We start from the raw sequence: 17,596 nt of genomic DNA, 5'->3' as shown, positions 1-17,596 counted from the left end.
TAAGCTTTCTAATGATGGCCCAAACTCTTAAGAATGACGATTCCTCACCCAGTTCTAGAACAAAAGATTCTAACGGATAAATTCCTGGTGTATCAGTTGGTTAATGAGAACAGGAGAAGAGTTATCCAGAGACACTGGTAAAGTGCCCTTACTAAGGGGTTGAGCCATAGTGTCTTCTGACTTCACTCAGAGACGACGGCTTTTACAGCATTCCAGTAAGTTTTTCTCTCTCTCTCTCCGGACCTCTGGAACAGGAACAGGAAATGAAGAATAAGACAAGGGGTCATCCTCTACCGTCAATTCATCAGGAGAGACCAGTTCCGGATAATTGAATTTCGACTTACGTAAAGGTTTCACATCTTCCCAAACTGACGTGTCCTCTGTACGGGGACAAGTCGAAACTCTCACCTTACACAAAAAAAACAAGAGGACAAGGAGTGTCCTAAAAGAAGGACAGGTGCTCTCTAAGAACAGGATGTCTCTGAAAACTGTGCGGGCATGAATCATGAGGTTGCAAACCATGAGGGAGGGTAGTGTGCTCCCTCAAACTGTGTCAGCCTTTGTCCTTGTGTGTAGTCTAAATGTGCAGCTTTTAGAGCCTGAGACCTAGTATACTATTCTCCTACCTCCATACCTACAATGTATATGTGAGCTGGTAGAAATGGACAATAGGCAATACAAGTTTCATGAAGTAAAAAAAAAGAAGCCTACATGGACTCAAAGCAAAAAGTTCAATTGCATTGTTGTTATAAAGAGCAAGAGTCTGGCTAACAAAACTCAAAGAATGATCGTAAGTAGGTCAAGGACAGTGGCTCCTCAACAACCAGATCTCAGCATTGATAATGTTTCTTTAACTTTATATGACCTTCAAAATTTTAGGTATGATTCTCGACAGCAAATTTACTTTTGAGAAACACATTAGGTCTGGGTCTTCTTCAATTGCACAAAAAATTGGCTAATTGAGAGTCATTCATGATTTTTGGTGATCTATCTATTCTGAAAGTGTTTTAATTCTTTCATTCTACCTTGTTTCGGGTATTGTTCTCATGTCTGGTTTGCAGCTGCTGATTCTCATCTTAATTTGTTGGACAGGAACTTACGGTCTATTAATTTTTTTATTCCTGATCTAGATATTAATCTTTGGCACCGTCATTCAATTAGTTCATTATGCATGTTGCATAAGATTTTTCATAACTCTGACCATCCTTTACATTCAGATATCCCTGGACAATTCTATCCTGTTCGTAATACTAGGCATGCAGTTGATTCTAATAGTCAGGCCTTCTTCATCATGAGGCTCAATACTACACGGTATTCTAGAAGTTTTATTCCAACTGTGACCAAGTTGTGGAATGATCTTCTTAATTGGGTAGTTGAATCAGTAGAACTTCAAAAGTTCAAACTTGCAGAAAATGTTTTCATGTTGAACAGGCTGACATAAGTCTTTTTATAAGCTATACCGTATATGAATTATGTGTTTTAATGTTATTAATATTTTTTAAATAATTTTATTTTAATTTTTCATTACTTCTTATATCATTTATCTATTTCTTTGTTTCCTTTCCTCACTGGGCTATTTTTCCCTGTTAGAGCCCTTGGGCTTACAGCATCTTGCTTTTCCAACTAGGGTTGTAGATTGGTTAGTAATATGATATTTTAATTATAAAATAAATTTTTGAATATACTTACCCGGTGAATATATATAGCTGCAACTCTGTTGCTCGACAGACAAAAAAACAGTAAAACTCGCCAGCGATCGCTATACAGGTTGCGGGTGTGCCCACCAGCGCCAACTGTCGGCCAGATACCATACTCGATGTAAACAAAGACTCAATTTCTTCTCATCCCACTGCGTCTCTATTGGGGAGGAAGGGAGGGTCATTTAATTTATATATTCACCGGGTAAGTATATTCAAAAATTTATTTTATAATTAAAATATCATTTTTAAATATTTAACTTAGCCGGTGAATATATATAGCTGATTCACACCCAGGGTGGTGGGTAGAGACCAGTTAAATATGTTTACATCGTATAAGCTAAGAGTTTTTATTTCATTTTGGAAGTTATCAATATAACAAAAACAAAATAAATAGGTACCTGGTAAGGAAGTCGACTTAGACGATTACTCTGCCTTGTAAGTACGTCTTCCTTACGGAGCCTCGCGATCCTCTTAGGATGCTGACAGACCCCTAGGAGCTGAAGTATTCAAGGGCTGCAACCCATACAACAGGACCTCATCAAACCCCTAATCTGGGCGCTCTCAAGAAATGACTTTGACCACCCGCCAAATCAACCAGGATGCGAAAGGCTTCTTAGCCTTCCGGACAACCCATAAAAAACAACATTAAAAACATTTCAAGAGACAGATTAAAAGGATATGGAATTAGGGAATTGTAGTGGTTGAGCCCTCACCCACTACTGCACTCGCTGCTACGAATGGTCCCAGTGTGTAGCAGTTCTCGTAAAGAGACTGGACATCTTTCAAGTAAAATGACGCGAACACTGACTTGCTTCTCCAATAGGTTGCGTCCATTATACTTTGCAGAGATCTATTTTGCTTAAAGGCCACGGAAGTTGCTTCAGCTCTAACTTCGTGCGTCTTAACCTCAAGCAAAGCTCGGTCTTCCTCACTCAGATGTGAATGAGCTTCTCGTATTAACAATCTGATAAAGTATGACAAAGCATTCTTTGACATAGGCAAGGATGGTTTCTTAACTGAACACCATAAAGCTTCAGATTGGCCTCATAAAGGTTTAGTACGCTTTAAATAGAACTTAAGAGCTCTAACAGGGCATAAGACTCTTTCTAGTTCATTGCCTACGATCTGATAAGCTGGGAATATCGAAAGATTTAGGCCAAGACCGAGAAGGCAGCTCATTTTTGGCTAGAAAACCAAGTTTGCAGCGAACAAGTAGCTTTTTCCGACGAAAATCCGATGTTCTTGCTGAAGGCATGAATCTCACTGACTCTTTTAGCCGAGGCTAAGCATACCAGGAAAAGAGTCTTAAGAGTGAGATCTTTCAGGGAGGCTGACTGTAAAGGCTCAAACCTGTCTGACATGAGGAATCTTAGTACCACGTCTAAATTCCACCCAGGAGTAGCCAAACGACGCTCCTTAGTGGTCTCAAAAGACTTAAGGAGGTCTTGCAGATCTTTATTGTTGGAAAGATCTAAGCCTCTATGCCGGAAGACCGATGCCAACATGCTTCTGTAGCCCTTGATAGTGGGAGCTGAAAGGGGATCGTCCTTTTCTCAGGTATAAGAGAAAATCAGCTATTTGGGCTACAGAGGTACTGGTTCGAGGATACAGAAACTGACTTGCACCAGTCTCGGAAGACTTCCCACTTCGATGGTAGACTCTAATGGTAGACGCTCTCCTTGCTCTAGCAATCGCACTGGCTGCCTCCTTCGAAAAGCCTCTAGCTCTCGAGAGTCTTTCGATAGTCTGAAGGCAGTCAGACGAAGAGCGTGGAGGCTTTGGTGTACCTTCTTTACGTGCGGCTGACGTAGAAGGTCTACTCTTAGAGGCAGACTTCTGAGGCAGACTTCTGGGAACGTCTACTAACCATCGAAATACCTCGGTGAACCATTCTCTCGCGGGCCAGAGGGGAGCAACTAACGTCAACCTTGTCCCTTCGTGAGAGGCGAACTTCTGCAGTACCTTGTTGACAATCTTGAACGGTGGGGAATGCGTAGAGATCCAGATGTGACCAATCTAGGAGGAAGGCATCTATATGTATTGCTGCTGGGTCCGGGACTGGAGAGCAATAGATTGGAAGCCTCTTGGTCAGCGAGGTTGCAAAGAGATCTATGGTTGGTTGACCCCAAGTGGTTGCACACATCCTTGTGGAGGGTCCATTCGGTTGGAATTACTTGCCCTTTCCGACTGAGACAATCTGCTATGACGTTCAAGTCGCCCTGGATGAACCTGCGTTACTAGGGAGATGTCTCGATCTTTTGACCAGATGAGCAGGTCCCTTGCGATCTCGTACAACGTCAGTGAGTGGGTACCTCCTTGTTTGGAGATGTACGCCAAGGCCGTGGTGTTGTCTGAGTTTACTTCCACCACTTTGCCTCGAAGGAGATACTCGAAGCTTTTCAAGGCCAGATGAACTGCCAACAGCTCCTTGCAGTTGATATGCATGCTCCTCTGACTCGAGTTCCACAGACCTGAGCATTCCCGACCGTCCAGCGTCGCGCCCCAGCCCAAGTCCGATGCGTCCGAGAAGAGAACGTGGTTGGGTAACTGAATAGCCAGGGGAAGACCCTCTCTTAGGTTGATATTGTCCTTCCACCAAGTCAGACAAGACTTCATCTTTCCGGAAATCGGGATCGAGACCGCCTCTAACGTCTTGTCCTTTTTCCAGTGGAAAGCCAGATGGAATTGCAGAGGACGGAGGTGTAGTCTTCCTAGTGATACAAATTGCTCCAGGGATGACAGCGTCCCTACCAGACTCATCCACAGCCTGACTGAGCAGCGTTCTTTCTTCAGTATCTTCTGGATGGAAAACAGGGCTTGATCTATTCTGGGGGCCGACGGAAAAGCCCGAAAAGCTTGACTGTGAATCTCCATCCCTAAATACAGAATAGTTTGGGATGGGACCAGCTGCGACTTTTCCAAATTGACTAGGAGTCCCAATTCCTTGGTCAGATCTAGAGTCCACTTGAGATCCTTCAGACAGCGACGACTGGAAGAGGCTCTGAGAAGCCAGTCGTCCAAATAAAGGGAGGCTCAGATGTCCGATAAGTGGAGGAATTTGGCCACATTCCTCATCAGCCTCGTAAATACGAGAGGAGCTGTGCTTAGGCCAAAGCACAGGGCCCGAAACTGGTAAACCACATCTTCGAAGACGAATCTCAGAAAAGGTTGGGAGTCTGAGTGAATGGGGATGTGGAAGTAGGCGTCCCTTAGGTCTAGCGAGACCATCCAGTCTTCCTTTCTGACCGCTGCTAAGACTGACTTTGTGGTCTCCATGGAAAACTTCGTCTTTGTGACAAAGACATTCAGAGCACTGACGTCTAGCACCGGTCTCCACCCTCCTGTCTTCTTTGATACTAGGAAGAGACGGTTGTAAAACCCTGGTGATTGAAGGTCCGAGACTTTGACCACCGCTCCCTTCTCTAGCAAAAGAGACACTTCCAGTTTCAGGGCTTGTCTCTTTTCTTCCTCTCTGTACCTGGGAGAGAGATCGATGGGGGACGTCGCTAGAGGGGGTTTGCGTACAAAAGGGATCTTGTACCCCTCTCTGAGCAACTTCACAGATTGTTGATCTGCGCCTCTCTTCTCCCAGGCTTGCCAGAAGTTCTTGAGTCTGGCTCCTACTGCTGTCTGAAGTTGCGGGCAGTCAGACTCTGCCCTTAGAGGACTTGGATCCTTTCCTCTTCCCTCGCTTCCCTTCGGCACGAGCACCTCCTCTGCTGGAGGCTCTGCCACGAAAGGGCGGAATAAAGCGAGACGCTGGAGTGTCTAACCTCGGTCTAGCAGACAATGTAGGCAAAGGGGGAGCTTTGCGAGCCGAGGACGCAACTAGATCGTGGGTGTCCTTCTGAACTAAAGATAAGGCAATTTCCTTTACCAAGACTTCAGGAAACAGGCACTTGGAAAGGGGAGCAAAGAGAAGCTCGGATCTTTGGCATGGCGTCACTCCAGCAGACAGGAAAGAACATAGAGACTCTCGCTTCTTCAGGACTCCGGACGTGAATGAGGCGGCTAGCTCGTTGGACCCATCACGGACGGCCTTGTCCATGCAGGACATAATGAGCAAAGAAACGTCCTTATCTGCAGAAGAGATCTTCCTGCTCAGGGCTCCTAGGCACCAGTCTAGGAAGTTAAAGACTTCGAAAGCCCTAAAAACAGAACGAGCACAAATCCGGGAACCACACTGGGTATTGGGCCTGTCCCGGTTCCTGGATAAAGGGAATGGAGCAGTGAGCATGAGACCGGCAGAGGTCATGCCCAACGGGGTCGCTGAACGAGGCAGAGCATCCTTCAGCAGTACAACGGGCCTTCTGTAAAAGAAAGGAGACATGAGTCTGGTGATGCTTGAAACTCTGATAAGGGATAAAAACCTATTATTTTAGAGTTCTGGCACTCACTGAATTACCTAAGTACCCATATTGCATTGACCAAACAACTAACTATTAACTTTAAGTTGATACTCCCCATACCATTGTTGGCACTTTAAAATTCAATTGTCTGTATATTTGTAATGCACCCAATGTCTGTTAATGACATAAGGATAATAAGCTTAAAGTAATCCGCCGACCTCCAAGGGTCGGGGAAGCAGTGACATGCCCTTAAAATAAATACAAACACCAGCCTTAGCTAAAGGCAAGGCAAATATAAGTGTGAAGTGTATGGGCGACCTCCGGTGAAGCCGGAGCTCCGGTGAGGCCGGATCGTAATGAAATGTCCTGAATAAAGGAGCCTTAGCTAATTAGCTAAGGCAACTTTAAGTGTTAAGTGTTTGGGCGACCTCCGGTGACGCCGGAGGATAATGAGATGCCCTGAATAATTCAATTGTGGCTAATAATTCAATTGTGGCTAATAATTCAATTGTGAAAGATAAAAAGCTAAGTCGTAGCTAAAGACTAAAGCTTAGATTATAGTAAAGCGTATTTACGATCTCCGGTGAGGCCGGAGGGAGAAGAAAGGTCCTGAATAATTATTGTGAATAACAACACAGTTGTAATAACAAAGGCTATTGTGGATATGGCCGTGGCCTGAGACCGAAGTAAGGGCCACCGGAGGGTCTTATCTAAACAATATGAAGCCCGTCCCATGTAGTAAACAATATAAATATAACAATAGAACGAAAGTTATTGAGAATCCCTCGTGGCGGAGTATAACTCAAGGCGGAGTGGATAACGTTCATAACTACTCCCGAGCCGTAACGGGGAGAGGACGAAACACGGACCAAAATAACGCTAACAATTGAAAAGTCACGAAAAATAAATAACTCGTAAGTTATCATCCACCCAGAGGGGGAGAGGTGAGGGAGGGAGAACCCGCTGAACGCACAAAACGGAAAACGGGAAATCCGCTCCCCCACCGGAGCTAAGAAAGAAAACGAGAGAAAGGGGTAACTCGTGACTGCGAACAGAAAACGGGGACCCCAATCTCCCGCTCTCTTGGACACAAAAACAGGACTAAAAATCACAAAACACTATTATAAACGTATAAAATAAAAATGTACATCCATATAATACTACGATCGAAGAATAGCATCCGTTAAAACTTAAAATAAATAGCACTGTTCCTTTAACCGAGTCGAGTGACGAACGCCTCGGGCGGTTACTAAACAAAAACAAAGCTAAATCGCTATCTCGATCGTAGGCTGGACTTACTTGCAAAAAGTACCATGAGCATAAATACACAAAAAAAAAATAAAAATAAAAATAATAACGGTTCTAAAGGCATAAGGCCAGGGACTTAACCAAGAACCTAAGTGACAGAGTACTAAACGGGCAGATAAAGATGAATTCCCAAACAAGTGAACAAACAATGGCCGCCATGACAGGCCAGACGGGAATAATAAAACAGACTATACTGGATATAAAACACAAGCCCGGTACAATAAAATACTGTCAAAACAAACTATGGTACTTAACATTGGAATGTGTGAAGATGGAGCTTCGGACATGACAAAATAAATCCACGATAGATAAAAAAGACCGAGAGCACAACGAAAACATTCAACACTTTTGAATTCCAAAAAGAAGGATGTTGTTCAGATGGCGCTCGCGTCGTGGCGTGGGTGGTGCGGCGTTGGGGATGTGTCTAGGGCCTCTGTATCGGCCCATCCCTTTGGCGAAGGAATTAACTAAATGGAAGACAACCTGTGAATAGTGGATTTCACGCGCCTTTGCTTTATACACGACACCCAAAAGGTGCTCGCGCGAGGGTTGTAACCTCAGCATTCCATGCTTTTATCTTTCTCTGGTATAATTGGAAGGTTTTTATCAGAAAAGGTATACAAGAAGGACTTTTCGCCCGGCGCCACAGGTCTCTCCCCAGAAATAGATTTTTCCTTCGTCAAAATCCCTTTAAGAAGGTGGTCCAGGTCCGATGGTGACCAACAAATCTTCGAGCGTCTCATGGCAAGGCGGCGGGGAGAGTCTACAAGACTTGAGAAGTCGCCCTGGGTAGAGGCAGGAACTCCCAAGCCGAGAACTTCTCCCGTGGCATACCAGACGCTCGATCTAGACGAGAGTTTAGATGGGGGAAAGGCAAATGCTGTCTTTCCTAAACTCTTCTTAGTCTCTAGCCAATCTCCCAACAGCCGCAAAGCTCTCTTGGATGAACGAGAGAGAACGAGTCTAGTAAAGGCAGGTGTGGTAGCAGGCACGCCTAACACAAACTCTGACGGCGGCGAACGAGGAGCCACAGAAACAAAGTGGTCAGGGAACAACTCCTTAAATACAGCCATGACTTTTCTAAAGTCCAATGATGGTTGAGTTGCCTTAGGTTCGTCAAGTTCTGAAGGTTGATTCTCTTGCGGTTCAGCAACGTCCTCATCAGATAGTTCCTCATCCGAAAACTGATGAGGAAACGGCAACGGAGTGGGCAACGTTTGGCTCGCTGAGTCCGGTCGCACTGGTGCATGCGTGACGGATCCGGACGCAACGTCATGGAACTGCTGCACAGTCTGTGAACTGTCAACAACCATGGGTGCGCGAGGACGCACAGCGTCCACCCGAGACAGTTTAGACCGTCTGGGTTGTGCAGTCAACACCATACCGGGTTGCGGAGGTTGACGCACCGCGTCAAAACAAGTCACCTCTGATGGTTGTTGAACGTCCTGAACGTCAACAACCACCTCCGTGCGTCGCCTAACGTCAACGTGCGGCTGGCAAACCACACTGGGTCGCATCGGTGGGGGTACAACCTCAACTGGTAGACGCGAGAAAGTTACCTCAGCGTCAACAGGACGCACAACAGACCGCTTGGATGGTTGTTGGCCAGAAGGTTCAGCAGCAACCTTCTCCGCATTGAAGTCCTCCATCAAGGACGCAAGCTTGGACTGCATGTCCTGTAGCAATACCCATTTAGGGTCTACGGCAGCAGGTGCGGCAACAGACGGGGTGAGCGACTGAGGCGGTACCGCTTTGCCTCTCTTAGGCGGCGAGCAGTCATCAGATGACGGCAACGAGTCCGAACTGACCCAGTGGCTACAGCCGGGACGTTGGACTTGTCCTGAAGGGACCGACTTACGCTTCAAAGGTCGTGAGACCTTGGTCCAAAGTTTCTTACGAGAAACACCTTCGGACGACGAGGTAAAAACGGGCTCTCTCGTCTTACGTTGGTAGGGGCGATCTTGGGGAGATACGCCTGATACCATAGAGGGAACGTCTGTTCGCTGATCAAGGCCTCTCGAACCCATGCGTCGTACGACATTGCTTCTCCCCTGGGCTTGGGAGCTTGCAAGAGGTCCCGGACTAGGAGGACGACAGGCACGAACAGACGAACCCTCAAGCGCAACACTGTTCACAACACTTTGAGAAACACTAGGCACTTTATCACTTCCCGCGGTACTTTGGCACTTTAGTTCCTTAACATCCGTCATGAGTTGATTGCGGTCACTTGCGAGGGACTCAACTCTCTCCCCCAAGGCATGGATAGCACGCATCATGTCAGCCATCGATGGTTCCTGAGTGCTAGGAGGGGGGTTAGGAACAACCACTACAGGGGAAGGATTAGGTTGAGGGGCATGAGGAGAGGAAAAATCTACCGACCTAGAAGAACTTCTCCTTACCCTATCTCTCTCTAGTCTGCGTGTATACTTCTCAAATTCGATAAAATCGAATTCCGAAAGGCCCACGCATTCCTCACACCGATCTTCCAATTGACAGGTTTTACCCCGACAATTGGAACAAACAGTGTGAGGGTCGAGAGAAGCCTTTGGAAGACGCCTATGACAGTCCCTAGCATTGCATTTTCTAAACTTGGGAACTTGTGAAAGGTCAGCCATTTTGAATTGGTCAAGGGAAAATTCCAAAAAACGATCTAAGTCATCAACAATGAATCCGATACAAAAAAGAGTTCAAGGATTTATTTGAAGAAAAACCCTGTACAGTGAACCCTCGTTTATCGCGGTAGATAGGTTCCAGTCGCGGCCGCGATAGGTGAAAATCCGCGAAGTAGTGACACCATATTTACCTATTTATTCAACATGTATATTCAGACTTTTAAAACCTTCCCTTGTACGTAGTACTGTTAACAAACTACCCTTTAATGTACAGAACACTTAATGCATGTACTACAGTACCCTAAACTAAAACAGGCACAAATATTAAAGGTGATTTTATATCATGCATTTCCTAAACATGCTAAAAAGCACGATAAAAAATGGCAACCAATGTTTTGTTTACATTTATCTCTGATCATAATGTAGAAACAAACTGGAGGTAGAGCTTTGCTTATTACCCAGACATATTTCCCATACTTTTCCCTTAGAACTATATCACATCTTCCTACTTTAGATATATAGATATATATATATATATATATATATATATATATATATATATATATATATATATATGTATGTGTGTGTGTATATATATATATATATATATATATATATATATATATATATATATATATATATATATATATATATATATATATATATATATATATATATATATATATATATATATATATATATATTATATGTATACACATATACATACCTACATATATACATAAATACATGCATACATATATATATATATATTACTGTATATATATGGGTTATGGAAAAAATCCGCGAAGTGGTGAATCCGCGATGGTCGAACCGCGAAGTAGCGAGGGTTCACTGTACTGCGAAAGCTCATAACCAAAATAAAGTACTTCACCAAATATGATGGGAAAAACTCCAGGTTTCAACAGCGAGTAAAGTACGTCTTGTCGACACGTCGACAGAGAAGAAATTGAGTCTTTGTTTACATCGAGTATGGTATCTGGCCGACAGTTGGCGCTGGTGGGCACACCCGCAACCTGTATAGCGATCGCTGGCGAGTTTTACTGTTTTTTTGTCTGTCGAGCAACAGAGTTGCAGCTATATATATTCACCGGCTAAGTTAAATATTTAAAAAATAATAATAATAATATATATAAATACTGTATAAGTATGTATCTTTCTTTGATTTTATTCTACATTAACACAATATTCCCGAGACACTTTTAATTAGCATATTTAAATAAATCATAAGTACATTAATTTAAACCCATGGCTATGAATCGCTCGGTAATAATAGCCGACATAATAAAAGAAATTATTTTACCGTCATTTTTGATGCGTTGCGTACACTGGTATGAACAGATTAACGAAGCATGTGTAAGGTATGAATATGAATAACAATAGCAATGGTAAGGTACAAAATATATATATACAAATGAATAAAGCTAAGTATAAATCCACTATCTATTGTTATTCACTCTTATTCATCAAATTAAAACCCATACACAAAATTCAGGAATTGTAAGTTGGGCTTCTGTACTAATTGAAACACAGACAGGAAATAGGATATATTCCTTCTGCTAATTGAAACACACACACACACACACACACACAAACTCCAATCTATTTCTTAACACTATTTTCCAGCCATAAATTTATGCACTGGATAGAAGGGACACTTCTCTCTTACATTGATTTCATATAAATAGGGGTGTAGCTAGAAATTTGGGGACCTGAGTTAGTAAAGAGGTCCCACACCCTTACCCTAGTGCGTTGGTGGCAATTTTAAATGTATACTTACATACTTTAATATCCTGACTGTGTTTTGACGGTCTGAACGATCCCCAGGTCTCAGAATTCTCCTTGACATTGTATAATGGTTCTTTTCCGCCACTAGCTCGCTTCGCTCGCATGAAAATAAAACATCAAGCTCGTATGTACTGGCAAGCAGTAATGTTGAGCTGCGCACGCCAACACTACAGGAAAATAAAACATCAACCTCGTATGCACTGGCAAACGGTAATGTTTGCGCATGCGCAGATCATCAAGGAGAATTCTGAGACCGGGGGATCGTTAAGACCGTCACACCGGCAGGGAGGCATTTTCAAAAGGACTCCACACCCTCTTAGTTATATAACTGCATATCAACAATCAACAACTTAACTAAAGCCAGATCAATTATACGACCAAACAATAATGCACAATTAACGTTAACTAATAAATGTGTCTCCATAATCTCAATATGGGGGTGTATGTATGATGACGGCCGACTATGAATTCGGCAGTGTAAGGGGGGGTCGCAAGGGGGTGTCAGCCTCCGGGTTAGTTAAGTCGGTAAGGACACGGCTTTTAGGTTAGGTTAAGGGGGAAAAGTTTAGGTTAGTTGGTGTCCATTAACTATGCACGAGGGAGGACTGGCTGCTGATATACAAATGCTCCTCAATATGTACTACCATTTCCAAAATAATATTTCCTTAAGTAAAATTCTTTAACTCCAAATATTTATAGTTAGGCCTAAAACTTCAATCAATTCCATAATTATAAATTCCTCATTTAAACATTATTCTTTGTTCTGGGGTCGTTAAAAACTACATTAAATAGATTCATTAGTGAAGTTATTCTCAATGTCTTAATTTTCTTAACGAGAATTTAAATTTTCTCGATGTTATAATTTTTGTTCAGGATATTACTTTTAACTCAACTGAAATTGATTCCAACACATCAAAAACACTTGTAAGTCTACAAAAGTATTATTAAAAACTAAATATCTTTATATTTCGCCTAGAATTTCCTTATAATATCCATATACAATAAGGCATTGTATTCCCGACACAATATGGTTGGATGTTAATCACTTACTGAAACCTCAAAAAAATGGCAATAATTTCAATTTATAGGTTCTCCATTCTTACCTATGTTTGTTTAGACTATTTTCCCTTTTATTATCAAAGAATAAAATGTACTTTACCTTTATAAATTGGGTATTATAATCCATGAAACTTCGTGGTTGTTCACTTTTAGTTTGTAAACAAAAAGGTCACGTGACAGGTTTGTTATTGTCACGTGACACATCACGGACCTTCTTCTTCTATCTCTTCCACTAAGAAATTTTGAAAGTCCTGATATATTTTTTCCTTATTTTAGAAATTAACTTCTATATAAATGGAAAGAGAGAGAGAGAGAGAGAGAGAGAGAGAGAGAGAGAGAGAGAGAGAGATGAGAGAGAGAGAGAGAGAGAGAGATGATGTTTAGAGCCTGAAATATTTAAAATTGCAACTGAATGAACAGCAGGACCTGAACTATTATGTCACAACGTTGATTTAGTCCAATAATTAAAACACTTTTCGAGAGAGAGAGAGAGAGAGAGAGAGAGAGAGAGAGAGAGAGAGAGAGAGAGAGAGAGAGAGAGAGAGAGAGAGAGAGAGAAAAAAATTATATCACGGACCTTCTTCTATCTCTTCCACTGAGAAATTTTGAAAGTCCTGATATATTTTTTCCTTATTTTATAAATTAATTTCTATATAAATGGAGAGAGAGAGAGAGAGAGAGAGAGAGAGAGAGAGAGAGAGAGAGAGAGAGAGAGAGAGAGAGAGAGAGAGAGAGAGAGAGAGAGAGAGAGAGAAAAATTATATCACGGACCTTCTTCTATCTCTTCCACTGAGAAATTTTGAAAGTCCTGATATATTTTTTCCTTATTTTATAAATTAATTTCTATATAAATGGAGAGAGAGAGAGAGAGAGAGAGAGAGAGAGAGAGAGAGAGAGAGAGAGAGAGAGAGAGAGAGAGAGAGAGAGAGAGAAATTACATCAGCATCATCAAAAATTGAACTTAGGTCTTTTTTATTCCATGACTTCTGTTATTACTAGGAGTTAAAGGACTTATTTCTTGATGAATATTAACATTGTATACCTTATAAAATCTGTGTATTGTCTTTTATATTACGTTTAACATTTGTGAATTATCTGTAGGCAATTGGATTTATGATTTTGGGCTATATAAACAAGAGCTGGGGCCTGCAAGGCAATTCAGTATATACAAATGGAGGAAAACAATGCTGTTGGACTATGAGGTTAAAGTTAGAAAAGGTTAGACTGCAAAATGAAATAAATCAACCGATTATGAAAGTGAATTATCCCGACACTCGTTTTAATAAGATAAAACATTCAATTCAATGTAAATTTAAAATGTTTGATTTTAATTGTTCATTACTTCTTATATTGTTTATTTATTTCCTTTCCTCACTGGGCTACTTTTCCCTGTTGGAGCTCTTAGGCTTATAGCATCCTGGTTTTCCAACTAGGGTTGTAGCTTAGCTTGTAATAATAATAATAATAATAATAATAATAATAATAATAATAATAATAACGGGTTGTTTACATTCCACAATTGTCCCATGAACTAAATAAATATGCAATCATATATAAGTAAATCATTTTGACTATATATATATATATATATATATATATATATATATATATATATATATATATATATATATATATATATATATATATATATATATATATATATATATATATATTAATTATTTTTACTCATGTTTTTCATGAGAGTTGAGCCAGTTTACTCAGACAAAAATATACTTCATAATAGTTTATAAATATCTAGGTAATATTTTATAGTTTTTTTTAATTACCTGGCTCTTATAGCAATCCCCATTCAGAAGTAAATCATTGAAGGACCAGTAAAAGGTAATTTCTTTAGGAAATAAGAAATTAAAAATATTTCCCCAAAATAAATTCTAGTGTTACATTGGGGGAAAATAATAATTCATATCTATTAAGCTTAGCTATTTAGATGGAATATTGTATAATATAACTTTCATGTCTACATTCTCGAGTCTCTTGCTTCAGCGTATAGATATTTTCAGACTTTTTCATTATAAGATTTTATACAGATTGAAGGAATAATTTTGAGATTAAATACAACCAGTATAGAAGAAACATTTTGAAGAAAAATTCCAGATAGATGGATTTAGTCTCTAAAACTGCAATGATGCTAATTCTCCTAAAAACAATATTCAATTCTATGATTTACGGGAAATGTCACCTGCTATTCTTACGACCATCTTTCACATTTCATAATAGACTCAAATCAAAGGAAAAATCTATCAATTCGATTTGAGCAATGACAGACAATTTTACTTCTTTTTTTTAACTCAACTGAACCATTTGATTTTGACTCTAGATCTGTACATAAATTAATTTATAATATAATTATCATCAAGATCTCAACTAAAACCAGGTTTTGATCTTCCCAGAAAAATATTTTTAATCTAAACATCTACACATGAAGTGAGTAAACATGTGTGTTTAATAATATTTTCTAAGCCAATTCTTTAACGTTTAAAAAAATTAAATCCAAAGTTGTACACAGACTCTATAAGCGTTAAAGGAAAAGAAACAAATTGGCAGATTGGTGGAGCACTCGGGTCTACATCAAATACATAAGACGTGAAGCAAACTTTGCCTGTGGTCTTTGTATTTCCATTCATTGGTCATCATTCCCTGGAAAGGGACAACAGTACTACCTGTACCACTTTCATTACAATCAGAATCTTCTTTCAATACTTCCAATAAGTTGGTGTACCTCTCTACCTTAGAATTGATGGTGGACCAAGTTTCAATGGTTTCTCATGAATGGCAGGGACAAGAGACAGCAACAATGCCCAAGAGACATATATGGTGAGCATCCAAGCACCATGTCCACTATAGCTAGGACCATGGAATGCCAGACAATAGCTGCTGATGACTCAGCAAGTAGACCTATAGGTTCCCCTAAAACCTCCAAGCTTTAGCTCACAAGGATGGTGAAGTTACACACACTACTAGAGACTATTGAGATTGAGCAGGTCTCACATCCATCTGGTATATCATCAGCCAGGGAATTTTCCGATAGACTACCACAAGAATGAGTTTAGAGAATTCATGGAGCACTGTGGAACTACAAGTCGACTTCACATTGCCTATAAATAAACAGTTATGTTAAGTCTGCCGTAAAGTCCGTCAAACATCTCATCTTGATAAGAACCCCTTTCCACAACATTGATTGCGGAGTTTCATGGGACCTCTTGCAACTTAAGAAAACGCCAAATTTCTTAGGCTCATATTTTATAAGGTCATACTTTCTCAAGAATGTTAAACTAAGAACGAGGACCGTGACTGCCTTAGTTTACCTGTGACGAGCAGGTAAGACCAGCATACCAGTCCTCTACCAAAGTGTTGGACCGCATGTTCAGAGCTAAATCTCAACATCTCACTGCTGGGACAAGCGATTATGAGGTTGGCCTCCATGGTGATGACTAATCCCATTCTCTGTGGGCCCTTACTTGGACCAGAAAAGGCAGTGTTCAGTAAATTCCCCTCCATTGAAACCGCATTATTCCGAGTCTTATAGAAAATCAATCAATACAAGAGCATTATATATGCGAGAGGGGAGAGTTATAGGTACACGAAAACATCATCATGGATGTTAGGCAATACAGTTACACCCGTACATATATTTTGCCCAATTTTCATGTATAATCAAAGTGTTTTTCATGGCATGCATCGAAGGCTCATGCCGCACAAAATTTAAATATTTCTCAAAAAACTTTCTATAAGTGGGTGAATTACCTAACATCTGATGTAAGCTAATGTTCTTTTAAAAGAAAATAATCTAAAACTTAATGGATAAACAAATTGCCTGTCCAGCCATGCCCTGTACAATGAATAAGCCAAAGTCACCTGGAAAATGAATTAAATTTTCCAGATGGTAAAGTTGTCAAGTCCGATTGATGGTAACGACAGTCGGCATTTGCCACATATTGAAGTATGTGACCAACATGTTTGTGAATACATTAAAATAGTGAATAGACTTCAACATCATTACGCAAAAACACAGGAAGCATTACTTATTGCAGGTCGACAGTTGCTACCTAAAGGAGCGGCAATTCTAAATGCAGTATTTTCATCGTGCAACTGTAAACCTAGATTATTATTTCAAATATGACATAATACTGACAGAGAAAATATGAACTTAAGTAAAAGATACATCACCATTATAAATCTTACAATAAACAAAAACCAGCTAGGTTAGTTACTTCTTATTAATGAAGATTCACAATTCTTTCCCACTGTAATCCCTACGTTAAGAGGTCGTTTGCTTAATGCGTCCTCTCCAATGGCTTCTATCAAAGGCATCCTCTTCCAGCAAACCTCTCCTCTCCGTATCATCTTCACCTGATCTCACCATCTAATTTCTGCCTCTGTCTTGATCTTCCCCGTCACAGGTTCCTCCCAAACCCTACCCACTCCCCACATCCACAACACGTACCCACACCATCTCATGACTCTTACCACCTTTGTAATCTTTACTATGAGGTAGCAGCAGTAGGGGAGTCAGCATTATGAAGCTTCATCTGTGGTGGAAATGTGGGAGGTTGGGCTGTGGCACCCTAGCAGTACCAGCTGAACTCGGTTGAGTCCCTGATTAGGCTGAAGGAACATAGAGAGTAGAGGTCCCCTTTTTGTTTGTTTCATTGTTGGTGTCGGCTACCCCCCAAAATTGGGGGAAGTGCCTTGGTATATGGATGGATGGACTATGCATGAAAAGGATAAAAAAAAGCAAGAA

General features: G+C 40.9%; 1 long non-coding RNA gene across 1 annotated transcript in view; it reads right to left on the bottom strand.

The window, feature by feature from the left end:
* Positions 1 to 13,056, bottom strand: part of LOC137617963 (uncharacterized) — a 44,615-nt gene extending 31,559 nt beyond the window's left edge. Inside the window, exon 1 of the long non-coding RNA XR_011039713.1 lies at positions 12,935 to 13,056. This is a non-coding gene — a long non-coding RNA (uncharacterized lncRNA). The remainder of the gene's footprint in view (positions 1 to 12,934) is intronic.
* Between the last annotated feature and the right edge of the window lie 4,540 nt (positions 13,057 to 17,596).

The sequence above is a fragment of the Palaemon carinicauda genome, chromosome 24 (assembly GCF_036898095.1).
Source record: "Palaemon carinicauda isolate YSFRI2023 chromosome 24, ASM3689809v2, whole genome shotgun sequence".
In the NCBI taxonomy this organism is placed as follows: domain Eukaryota; kingdom Metazoa; phylum Arthropoda; class Malacostraca; order Decapoda; family Palaemonidae; genus Palaemon; species Palaemon carinicauda.
Note: the sequence above shows the minus strand (reverse complement) of the source record. Positions and strands in the feature narration are given on the sequence as shown.